The sequence below is a fragment of the Urtica dioica genome, chromosome 1, assembly GCF_054948205.1.
Source record: "Urtica dioica subsp. dioica isolate 48M chromosome 1, U.dioica_male_clone48M_v1_H2, whole genome shotgun sequence".
Taxonomy (NCBI): domain Eukaryota; kingdom Viridiplantae; phylum Streptophyta; class Magnoliopsida; order Rosales; family Urticaceae; genus Urtica; species Urtica dioica.
Window position 1 is genome coordinate 24047780 of NC_142756.1, and position 12986 is coordinate 24060765.

Below are 12986 nucleotides of genomic sequence, written 5' to 3' on the forward strand. Positions count from 1 at the left end.
TCGTCAAGGTCGAGAGATCCCCTCCTTCTAGCGCCAAAATGTTGTCGCAGTTTTTCGGACAATGATTTAGGAGCCCAAAGTGGTTAAACCCAAGGCCGGACCAAGTGGTCTCACTCCGACTCGAGCGTGTCGGACTTGGTATCCCAAGTCGTCCCTTAGCTGTCTGTGGTATCTATTTCGTCCAGGCACCTGAAAAGCAAGCAGGAAAGGTGTAAACTAAAATGGGAAAACAGGGGGGTTGCCCCTGTTTACCTCTCCGACGCTCAACATTAGTAAGATTGACGTGGTTTGTCGAGGGTTTAGTGTTTAGGGGTCGAGACTTGAGAGAAAGGAGCGAGGTACGAGTTCGACAGCGTTTCAGTACTCAAGAATGGATTACCTGGACCTGGAGAGGGACCCCGGTACTTATAGGCGACCAAAAAAGGCATTTCGGGCACCCCTTTGTCCGAGGGCCGGCTCTGAGCCGGCCATGGAGGTGAAGGCCGGCACTGAGGCGGCCTTGGACGAGCGCCGGCTCTGAGGCGTCCTTGGACGAGCGCCGGCTCTGAGGCGGCCTTGGACGAATGCCGGCTCTGAGGCGGCCTTGGACGAGCGCCGGCTCTGAGGCGGCCTTGGACGAGCGCCGGCTCTGAGGCGGCCTCGGACGAGCGCCGACTCTGAGCCGGCCTCGGACGAGCGCCGGATCTGAGCTGGCCTTGGACGTGCGCCGGATCTGAGCCGGCCTTGGACGTGCGCCGGCTCTGAGGCGGCCTTGGACGAGCGCCGACTCTGAGGCGGCCTTGGACGAGCGCCGGCTCTGAGGCGGCCTTGGACGAGCACCGGCTCTGAGTCGGCCTTGGACGAGCGCCGGCTCTGAGTCGGCCTTGGACGAGCGCCGGCTCTGAGCCGGCCTTGGACGAGCGCCAGCTCTGAGCCGGCCTTGGACGGGCGCCGGCTCTGAGCCAGCGTGGCCGTCGTCGATCTACCGGGCAGAGACGGACCGTGTTGTCGCAGTTTTTCGGACAACGATTTAGGAGTCGCAGACGGTTAGACCCAAGGCCGGACCAAGTGGTCTCGTCTCGACTCGAGCATGTCGGGCTTGCTATCCCAAGCCGTCCCTTAGCTGTAGGTGATCTCTGTCTAGTCCAAGCACCTGAAAAGTAAGCAAAGAAGGTGTGAACTACAAAGGGGAAACAGAGGGGTTACCTCTGTTTACCTCTCCGACGCTCAACATTAGTAGGATTGAGGTGGTTTATAGAGAGTTTAGTGTTTAGAGGTCGAGACTTGAGAGAAACGAGCGAGGCACGAGTTCGACAGCATTTCAGTACTCAAATTCGGATTACCTGGACTAGGGGAGCGGCCCCTCTATTTATAGGCGACCAAGGGGCGTTATGGGCAACCCCTTGGCCGAGAATTGTCTTGGCCCGGCCATTGTAAGAGACTGGCCCTTGGGCCGGCCAATGGCCGAGGCTATTTGGGCCGGCCATTGGCCGAGGCTGGTCCTAGGGCCGGCCAATGGCCGGGAGTAGCTTGAGTCGGCCATTGGCCGAGACTGGCCCTTGGGCCGGCCAATGGCCGAGGCTATTTGGGCCGGCCATTGGCCGAGGCTGGCCCTAGGGCCGGCCAATGGCCGAGAGTATCTTGAGTCGGCCATTGGCCGAGGCTGGCCTCTGGGCCGGCCAATGGCCGAGGGTTGTTTGGGCCGGCCATTGGCCGAGGCTGGCCCTAGGGCCGGCCAATGGCCGGGAGTAGATTGAGTCGGCCATTGGCCGAGGCTGGCCCTTGGGCCGGCCAATGGCCGAGGCTATTTGGGCCGGCCATTGGCCGAGGCTGGCCCTAGGGCCGGCCAATGGCCGGGAGCATCTTGAGTCGGCCATTGGCCGAGGCTGGCCCCTGGGCCGGCCAATGGCCGAGGCTGTTTGGGCCGGCCATTGGCCGAGGCTGGCCTTAGGGCCGGCCAATGGCCGGGGCGAGCTACCGAGACGCGTCCGACGTCGCTTCGCCTCCGTTCGGCCGCAATCGGGGTCGGGCCGATAACATTAGCCCCCCGAGTTTATCGCCGAGTGAAACTCGTGCGGTAAACTCAAGACTCTTGCCGTCATCGGCCCACCGGAGCAACCCGTCGCGACAAGGTTTGGCTCGGTTCCTTTAATTATTATTATTTTTTATTCTCCGGTCACTTTTGCCTTGTCTCGTTAAACGCGTCAATGGACCCTACCAACCACCTGTCGGGGAATGGGTCCATTGATGACGACCTATTCTCTTTGCTCGAGAACCAAGATGCGAATTTAGAAGAATTGTGGGCGCAACTTTCATCTCCATCGGTTACCAACATCGTGCCGCCTTCACGCCCTTTGAGCCACCACGTGACAGAGATGGCCGGGGGAGACTTTCACACGGTCGAAGCATGGCTGGCCGACGGGGAGGAGTATGCGTGCACTGGGGACGGCCCCGGCTGCCAGGGGAACGCCGGCCCAGGAGCGCTGGGCCGACCAGCGCGGGGGCGCGCTTGGCGAACTGGGCCCGGGAGAAGATGAGCCGGCCCCTGTCGGCGCCGTCTGTGCTGGGAGCGTCGCCTGAGGAGCCCCAGGCGGCGCTGGGGACGCGCGCGGCCCGGGTGAAGTCGCGCTTGGCGAGGCGGGCCTGGGCGATGGTGCACCGGTCTTCGTCGGCGCTGTCTGCGCTGGAGGCACCACCGGGGGAGATCCAAGCAGCGCAGGAGGAGAGCTCGCCCTGGGAGGGGCCGCGCCGGCCGAGTCGGGCGTCAGGAGCGTCGCGCCGGCCCTGGGCGGCGACGCTGGGCCTATTTGGCAGGCGGGCGGCGACGAAGGAGGCCTGGGCAACTCGGGCCCGACCTTTCCCGAGTAGGTGCGCACTGGTGGAGCCCGACTGGAGGCGGGCGGCGCCAATGAAGGGCCGTCGGAGGTGGGCGGCGCCGCTGGAGGGCCACCGGAGGTGGGCGGCGCTGCTGGAGGGAGCGCCGGCGCCAGTGACGAGGAGGGCCGGCCGGACAGCGCCGGCCGGGGGGCGGCGGCCGAGGCAATTGTCGCCCTAGCCCTAGGAGCTGGCGGGCTAGGGCTGCAAGGGGGGAGCCCACCTAGTGGGCCGGGCCGCTCTGCTGGGCCAGGTGCGCACGCCACTGGGCCGAGCGAGACTCCCAGGGGCCCAGATGTCTTGGGCGTGCAAGAGGACTGCCTCCCTAGGCCGGGCGCTGGCGGGGCCGGCCCAATGGCCTTGGGCGCACAACGCGGGGGCCCGGACGCGCGAGGGGGCCTCCTACTCGGGCCGGAGGCCGGTGGAGCCGGCCCACCCGCCTTGGGCATCCACCAAGGGAGCACGAGCGAGACAGGCCTTGCCGAGGGAAGCTTGCCGGGTCCGAGGCCGGGCACCGATGACGGGTCCATTGCCGGGCCGATCATTGGGGGAACAAGGCCCGCCGAGCCGGGCGCCCATGTCACGGTCCCGCCGGCCGGCCTAGGCGATCGCCACGAAGGATCTGTCGGGCCGGGGATCGTTTCCGGCGTCGAGTGCTCGAGCGAGTCGTCGGACCGTCATGTCACACCCGCTGCGATGTCTTCTTTAACAGCGCGGGAGGAGGCACGAGCCCTAGCCTTTCCGACCGGGGAATCGGCAATACGTGGCGGCCTGGATTGCTCGGGAGTCAACACTCCGAGCTCGCTCTCGATCGCTAGTTTTACGAGCCTGAGGAGGCGATACGGCATCCCAGATTCCGTGACGATCTTGCGACCGTTGCCCGACGATCTTCCGTCTCGCCCCCGGAAAGGACACGCCGCCGTTCACGAGGCGAGCCTTCGCGGAGGGTTACGCTTACCCTTCCAGCCGGTGATCCAAGAGTTACTGGTTCGGTTGGGTGTGCACGCGTCACAAATGTCTCCGACCTTCTACCGGGTAGTCGCAGCGTGCCACATGATGCTTTATCGGGCGAAGAGAAGGGCGGTCACTGCGGACGACATCTAAGATCTCGTGCTCGTTCGCGGGGTTCCGGGGAAACCAGGCTTCTACACGGCGTTTACTCGGAAGTGCATCTCTGTCGTCACCAAAGTTACCTCGAAGCACCGATACCCTTGGGTGTGGGTGTCCGAGTCAGCCTTTGGGATTGCGCCTCTCTTCTTCGGCCCCGCGGCCGACTTCCCACCCGTGGGTGATATCGAGGGCTCCGAACTCGTCGCGGTGATTAGGGCGATTCCGGAATCAAGGCGGCAAGGAACACTCTTCGAGTCCCCAGACCTAATGGCGAGGACCGGGTGGTTCGTGCCTAGTGACGACGTCCCTTCGCCCCCCGGCCTCGACGCGGGGACTACATAGGATCCCGAGACCGAGGAGGGGGGTGCTGGCCGCGCATATACTTTCGCGTTACAGCGCTATCGTTGTTTTCCATTATTTACGCTTATTTTTATGCTTTAGCTGACAGACATTCTTTCCTTCTCTACAGGTATCATGGCTCGACGTCATCGACCACGCACACAAATGCTGAAAGCAACGCCCACCGACGATGCCATGACCATGGCCCGTCCTCCAGCTGAGGTTCGTCGCGGGGGGTCACCATCGCGGGCGAGGAATGAAGCGATCTCCTCCAACAAGCGACCATCATCGTCGGCTTCTCTCGGGTCACCGTCCGGCCACAAACGCGCTCACACATCGACGGTGTCGGACAGCTTGGACTCTATGCTCCTAGCGGAGGCGACAGAGCTGAGAGACCAATGCTCCCGAGGGATCCTTGAGACCTCCTTGCGGGATTTCAAGGGTCTGCTGACGACGAGCGACCTTGAGCACTTCCAGAACGGGATCGGCGACGCCCGAAAGGTATGACTCGTTTTCTTGTGTTATGTATGACTGTCGTGCTTATTGCAATTATCCGCGTTTCATTTGCTTGCAGATGCTCGCGCGCCAAGAGCGGAGTGATCGTATTCTCCGAGATATGCTACGACGCATGCAAATCATGGAGAAGGAGAAGACGAGCATGGCGGCCGCGCACGCTGCCGCCCTAGCAGGGGCTCGCACCGCCCGAGAGTTTGAGGCGCTCAAGGGTGAGCTAGAGCGAGCTCGCGGGGAATTGGCCACCGAGAAAGCGCTTCGTGAGAAGGCGGAGCAGGCAGTCGACACCTTCCTGGGGGAAACGAAGAAGCTTTAGACGGCGCTCTCGAGCCGGGATGCAGAGCTGAGCATCGTTCACGCTCGACTATCGGCGAGCGAGATCGCTCGGGTTAAGGTCGAGAGGGAGAGGGATACCCTCCGGACGGAGATGCAGACCCTTGCCGAGGAGAAGGAAGACGCCGTGCGATCCAAGACCGACTTGGAGGACGACTGGGACTTGGCGTTGGAGGCGGCTCGTTACGAGGCGGCCCGGCGAGTTCGGGAAGCGACCGCGAAGGAGAACGCGTCTCGCGGGACCACATTTTCCTTTTTCAACACCATGTTCCCTCCTTACGATGATGAGCCGCCGGAGGACGACCCGCATCCCCGACTCCCCGCCGAGGCTGCGCAATCGACGACCCATCAACCGGATGGAGAAGCCGTCGACGGGTTCGGCGCTTCTTGCCCCGAAGAAGATGAGGAGCATATCGATTTCGGCTCGGAGTAGCCAACTTCTCTTTAGTTTTTCGCGCGATTGTTTAGCGCTTGCGTATCGTTTATTTTTGGATTCTCATTTGTTCGGCATGCATCATACTTTCTTTGTTTTTCTCGCCGGTTTGATTGTGTGACATTGTCTTGCTTTGATGGAAGCTTTTCTTTTTATTGTGCGTCTTATTTTCTCGACTTGCTATGCTTAGTGTAATCGATTTGCGCAATTTGAATAGTGCGTGTCTTACGAGCCCGGTTTGCTATGCCTAGCGTAACCGGTTGGCACGGCTTACTGCCGCATTTGGCGGCGAAGTTTCCCGCGGACGCTGGCTAGACCAGTTTCATCCGGCGGGTGCGACTTTTGGCCATCCATTCGTGACTCGCTGCCTATCGGCGTGCGCGAGCTGGGTGGCCATCGCGCTCATCCTCCGGCGAGTACGCTACCTATCGGCGTGCGTATCGGGATGAGTTCGCAGCTCCCAGTGAGCGTGGTACTCGTCGGTACGCGTGTCACGTTTTGGGTTTTGACTGCCGAGATCGACAATCCGGTGCGCGGACGTGATCCATCGATGCCTTGCCGCCTATCGGTGCGCAAGGTGCATCGGTGCACGAGAGGGTCGCAGCAAAAGACGTGCGAGGCCGGAGGTCCGGTGCGCGGATCCAACTTGTCGACGTTTCGCTATCTCTCGGCATACGGCCTCAACCCGTGCGAGAGCGTCGCACGAGGAGGGTACGAAGTCGGAGGTCCGGTGCGCGGATCCGATTTCCGGTAAGCGAGCTTGTTACTCTCGCCTTATCCCCCTTAGCCCCCCGAGTTTCTTGGGTGCTCGTAGAGGAGGCTAGAAACTAAGATACAATGTTTTGAAGTGAAATGTAATTCATTAAATTGTTGAAATGGTTCAAAAATTACATCCCAGGCCGTTGGCCAAACTTGAAATTTAAAATTGACTTTGCTAGAATCGAAAATTACATGAGAACAACAAAGCGTAAAAATGGACGAATGAACATCTATTGGTAATATTGCCGAAGGTGCTCCGCATTCCACGGGTGTGTGAACACGAGTCCCTCCATGTTCTCGAGCTCGTACGTGCTGTTGTGGATGGCTTGGCGCACACGGTACGGGCCTTCCCAGGTGGGGCCTAGAACTCCCGCACCTTGCACCTTGGTGTTTTGGAACACCCTTCGAAGAACGAGGCTTCCGTCGGAGAACTTCCGCAGCTTGATCTTTGAGTTGTAGTACTTCTCGACCTTCCTCTTTTGCGCAGCAAGTCGGGTGAGCGCGTCCGACCTCCTTTCGTCTATGAGGTCTAACTCGAGCCTGATTGCGTCGTTGTTGGCGGCTTCTTCGTACTCCTCGATGCGCAAGGTTGGTAGCTTGGTCTCGACGGGTACCACGGCCTCGACGCCGAACGCGAGAGCGAAAGGGGTTTCGCCGGTCGCATTTCGAACGGTGGTGCGGTATGCCCATAATACCATGGGGAGCTCGTCGGCCCAAGCTCCCTTTCTTTCCTCCAGCTTCTTCTTCAAGTTCTCTTTGATCGTCTTGTTAACCGCTTCGACTTGACCGTTGGCTTGAGGATGGCGAGGAGAGGAGAAGGTCTTGCTAATGCCTAGTTGTTCGCACATTTCTCGGAGGCGCGCGTTGTCGAATTGTTTCCCGTTGTCGGTTACAATTGACGCGGGGATCCCGAAGCGGCAGATGATGCTTTTCCAAATGAAGCTCGTCGTGTTCGCTTCAGTGATCTTCGCTAGCGGCTCGGCCTCTACCCACTTTGTGAAGTAATCGATGGCCACGATTGCGTGCTTGTATTGTCTCGGGGCCGTAGGTAGCTCACCAATGAGGTCGATTCCCCACTTCGCGAAAGGTCGCGGCACGATGATTGGACACAATGGGGCCGGTGCTTGACGCGGGATGTGGGCGAATCTTTGGCACTTATCACACTTTTTGGCCCACTCGTGGGAGTCCTTTTTGAAGGTCGGCCAAAAGTATCCAAGTCTCAGTAGCTTCAATGCCAACGATTGCCCAGCGGCGTGGTTTCCGCACACCCCCTCGTGCACCTCGCGGAGTGCCTTCTTCGCCTCGACTTCGGTCAAGCAGCGAAGGAGGGGCATGGAGTAGCCTCTCTTGAACAAGTTGTCCTCCCTCATTGTGTACTTCGGCGCCAAGCTTCTCAGCTTTCTGGCCTCTTCTCTGTCTTCGGGAACGACTCCTCGCTTAAGGAATTCCACGAGCGGAGTCATCCACGAGGGAGGTGGAGTCTCGTCAACGACCCCTATGTCGCCTCTCGAGACGTAGGGTCGGGTCAGCACTTCGATTGGGACGTTACCCTCGCCCTCCTCGTCTATCCCAGACGCGAGGCGAGCCAGGGCGTCAGCGTCAATGTTCGCCTCGCGAGGGACTTGGACGATCTCGAACCACGACAGGGCTTCTAGATTCTTTTGGGCCTTGGACAGGTATGCGATCATGTGTGGCGCTTTCGCCGCGTAGTCGCCCTTAACCTGGTTCACAATCAATTGCGAGTCGCAATGGATGCGCAGGTTTTGGGCGCCCAACTTGTTCGCTAGCTCCAAGCCAACGATCAGAGCCTCGTACTCTGCCTCGTTGTTGGAAGCCTTGAACTCGAACCGCAGGGCGCATCTCAGCTTTTCCCTATCGGGGTTTGTGAGCACAACGCCGGCGCCAGCCCCCCGGGCATTTGACGTGCCATCCACGTGCAAGTCCCAGACCGGCCCTATCGGGTCGTTGGTTCTCTTCTTCGACGACTCGACGTGGTCGTCCTTCTTCTCTTCCGTGCTCTCGTTATTCTCGTCGCCCTCGTCGGTTGGGGGCGTGCTTGTGAATTCGGCGATGAAGTCGGCGAGGGCCTGACCCTTAATGGCGGTTCTCGGTTGGAACTCGATCCCGTACTCGCCCAACTCTTGGGACGATATCGCCATTCGAGAGGAGGTCCCTTTTTGAAGGGCCTTCTCGATGGGATGTCCCGAGCGGACCACAATGGGGTGCGCTTGGAAGTAGGGCCGGAGCTTTCTCACGCTCATGACGAGGGCGAGGGACAGTCTCTCGATTTCCGGGTATCGGGTTTCGGCGTCGAGGAGCGCCTTGCTAACGTAGTAGACCGGCCATTGTACCATGTCCTCCTCGCGTATGAGGACCGCGCTCACGGCCTTATCGGAAACCGCGAGGTAGAGGAACAAGGTTTCGCCATTCTTTGGCTTCGCGAGGAACGGGGGGGAGGTGAAATAGGCTTTCATATCGCGGAATGCTTCCTCGCACTCCTCCGTCCACACGAACCCGTCGGTCTTCTTCAGTGCCTTGAAGAATGGTTGGCACCTATCAGTGGCTTTGGAAACAAATCGCGTCAGGGCGGCGATCCTTCCCGTCAAGCTTTGAACTTCTTTGACCTTTTGTGGCGACCTCATCTCTAAGATCGCCTTAATCTTCTCAGGATTGGCCTCGATCCCACGGCGGCTCACCATGTAGCCCAGAAACTTTCCAGACTCGACCCCGAAAGCGCACTTGTTGGGGTTGAGCTTCATCTTGTAACGTCGCAGGATCGTGAACATTTCCCTAAGGTCTCGAATGTGGTCTTGGGCTTTGAGGCTTTTGACAAGCATTTCATCCACATAGACCTCCATAGTCTTGCCAATTTGATTGGCGAACATGCGGTTCACCAACCTTTGATACGTCGCTCCCGCGTTTTTGAGGCCAAAGGGCATGACCTTGTAACAGTAAAGTCCGCGGTTCGTAACAAAGGTTGTTTTAATTTGATCCGGCTCGTGCATGCGGATCTGGTAGTAGCCTGAGTAGTCGTCCATGAAGCTTAGCAATTCGTGGCCCGCAGTGGCGTCCACGAGCTGCTCGATCCTCGGGAGAGGGAAGCTGTCTTTCGGGCAGGCTTTGTTGAGATCTTTGTAGTCGATACAGATCCGCCACTTCCCGTTTGGCTTCTTGACCATTACCACATTGGACACCCACTTGGGGTGCTCCGCCTCCCTGATGAAGTCGGCGGCGAGAAGTTTGTCAACTTCTTCACCAATGGCTTGGTACCTCTCCCCACTGAACGCCCGTCGCGGTTGAACGCGCTCGGCCACCCTCTTGTCGTCGTTGAGACGATGAACCATGATTTCGGGGTCGATCCCCGGCATGTCGGCGTGTGTCCACGCGAAGACATCTTTGTGCTCTCGGAGGAAAGCGGCGAGCTCGGTTCGGACTTCAGACGAGAGTTGGGTGCCTACCTTGACCACTTGGTCAGGCTTGGCGTCGTCCAACACGATGGGAACGAGGTCGTCCGGTGTCTCCACCTTTCGACGCTCGACTTCGTCCCTTTGGTCTAGCTCCCCGAAGGTGCCTCCCTCCTCTAACTTGCACGGGAATTTGTCCCCGAGTTGGAAGACGGTGCTCACCATCTTTCCTTTCCCTTTTCCGTCCACGCCCTGGGTGTAGCACATCCTCGCCATGGATTGGTCTCCCAACATCACGGCGATTCCTTTCTCGGTCGGGAACTTCATCATTAGGTGGTACGTGGACGTTATGGCCTTCAACCGATTGAGAGTCGGGCGGCCGACGATGATGTTGTAAGCCGAGGGCTGATCCACCACTAGGAATGACACGATGTGGGTAACCTCGAGCCCCCCGGGCGTACCGAAGGTAACCGGGAGGTCGATAGTTCCCTCCGTCATAACCCTTTCCCCAGAGAAGCCGAAGAACGGGGTTGAGATTGGGGTCGGTCTTACCCCGGATAGCTTCATCCTGTCCAACGCCGACTTGAAGATTATGTCGGCGGAGCTCCCATTGTCGATCAGGATTCTCCGGACGAGGTTGTTGGCGACCGGGGCAGAGACGACTATCGCGTCGTTGTGTGGATGGAGTATTCGCGCCGCTTCTTGTCCGGTGAAGAACATGGATTCGAAGGGGGCCGGAGGAGGGGCCTCGTACGTATGGTTGATGTAGTGCGCTATTTTCCCTTGGGAAACTTCGCGCACGTACTTCTTCCTTTGCGTAGCCGAGTCTCCGAACTCCGGGCCGCCCAAGATCGCGCCCACGACGTGAAGTTGCGAGCTCTCTGGTTCTTCGGTTGCCGCGCGGTCCGTGACAGTCACCGTCGCCGGACCTTTCTTTCCTTGCCGCGGGCGGCCTCCGTTCGCCGCGGCCGTCCCGATAGTTCTAAGGACGTATTCTTTCAGCTTCACATCTTGAATCAGGGCCTCAATCTGACGCTTGAGTTGATAGCATTCGAATGTCAGGTGCCCGTGATCCTGATGGTAGTCACAGTACTTGCTTTGATCCCTCTTGGCGGGATCCTTCGTGAGAGGGGTTGGACTCCCCAACTTGTCACGGTGCAGAGCTAGGATTCGCTCCGGCGAAGTGTTCAGAGGAGTGAACGGCGAGAACTTTCGGAAGCTATCGACATGTGGCGGCCTCGGCCCGGGGAGGGAACGGCCGTTAGGGGCCTGGCTTCCCTTATTCCTCCTCTTTCGGGGGTCGGGACGATCTTCGTCTCGATCGTCGCGGCGGCGACTCCCCTGTCCTCCTGACTTTCGGCCATCTCGGCCATCGAGATAATCCTCGACTCCCATGTATGTGCGGGCTCTTGTCATTAGCTCCGCCATGTCACGCGGGACTTGGCCAACAATAGACTTGAGGAAGTCGCTCATGCGTACTCCCTCAGTGATCGCCGTGATGGCGTCCCTGTCGTCGAACCCTTCGACCTTGTGAGACTCCTCGGTGAAGCGAGCGAGGTATTGTCTCAACGTCTCGTCTCTTCCTTGTCGGATAGAGAGGAGGTGGGTCTTTGGTTTCTTCTGTGCCACGAGGGTGGCGAATCGGGCGAGGAACGCCTCTCGTAAGGCCCATAAAGACGGGATGCTTCCCGGCCTCAAACTTCGGAACCACTCGAATCCCGACCCTGTGAGGGTCAGGCTGAAGGCTTGGCAGAGGGTGGCGTCCGTCTGCCCTTGCATCGTCATCCACGTCTCATAGTGTTGGACGTGGAAGTGGGGATCCGTACGTCCATCGTAGGGGGGAATGGACGGTAACTTGAAGTTTCCCACGCATGGCTACGCGAGGACTTGTGCGGCAAAGGGAGAGTATGATTCCTCGATCCCTCCGTACGGCCTTTGCCTCCCTGACTCCCTCATTTCTATGATTTGATTTTGGAGGCTCTGAATCATTGTGACCATGTCGAGCTCGTTAGCGGAGCCGACCGTCGGGGCCACGGGAGTCACTGGTTGGCGTTCGTTGGACGCTTGGTCCACGACGTTGGCCTGAGGCCGGCCGAGAGTTGCAGCGGGGAGCGCGTCCCTTCGAGAGTTTAGCCTTTGGCGGAGATCCTCCCCTCGGGAGTTTCTCTGCGCCGTCAAGCGCTCTCTAAGGTCCACGCTTGGTGCGGGGCGAGGCGAGGTCGCCCTTGGTCGAACCGTCCGGCGGGCGCTTCGGCTATCGGCCCCATCATCGACCAGAGTCGCTCTCTCCTCGGCGAGGGGCCGTGTCCGGCCGCCTCTTGAAACCGAGGGGGCGAGTCCCCGGGAGTGTGACCGTGCCTGCTGCCGCGCTGGGTGAGACGGCCCGGCCAGAGCATTGTTGGACCTCTCGGGCCGCAAAGGGGCAAGGCTAGGCGTTGCCTCGTTGGTCCTCGACTCCCCCACATACTCGGGGTCGGAGTCGTCTTGGGCGGACCTATCTTCAATGTCATAGCCGAGGAGGTCGGCTATGAGCGTACCGTCGACGCCGGGGCGGTCAAGGAGCTCCGCAAGCCGCCGGGCCGTCTCCTCTCGGAGCTCGGCCTCGGGGTCAATCATCGGGTCTTGGGGCAGGCTCTCGCTATCGCGAGGTTGCCCTTCAAGACGATGTGCGAGGCGTCGAAGACCGTACCTCGAGCTCGTCGCTCGGGTACCCGCGGAGGTGGTGGGAATGTGACTCATCTCTCGAGAGTCGTGAGAACAAAGGGAGAAGACTGGTAGAGGGAATGCGTCGTCAAGGTCGAGAGATGCCCTCCTTCTAGCGCCAAAATGTTGTCGCAGTTTTTTCGGACAACGATTTAGGAGTCGCAGACGGTTAGACCCAAGGCCGGACCAAGTGGTCTCGTCTCGACTCGAGCGTGTCGGGCTTGGTATCCCAAGCCGTCCCTTAGCTGTAGGTGATCTCTGTCTCGTCCAAGCACCTGAAAAGTAAGCAAAGAAGGTGTGAACTACAAAGGGGAAACAGAGGGGTTACCTCTGTTTACCTCTCCGACGCTCAACATTAGTAGGATTGAGGTGGTTTATAGAGGGTTTAGTGTTTAGAGGTCGAGACTTGAGAGAAACGAGCGAGGTACGAGTTCGACAGAATTTCAGTACTCAAATTCGGATTACCTGGACTAGGGGAGCGGCCCCTCTATTTATAGGCGACCAAGGGGCGTTATGGGCAACCCCTTGGCCGAGACTGG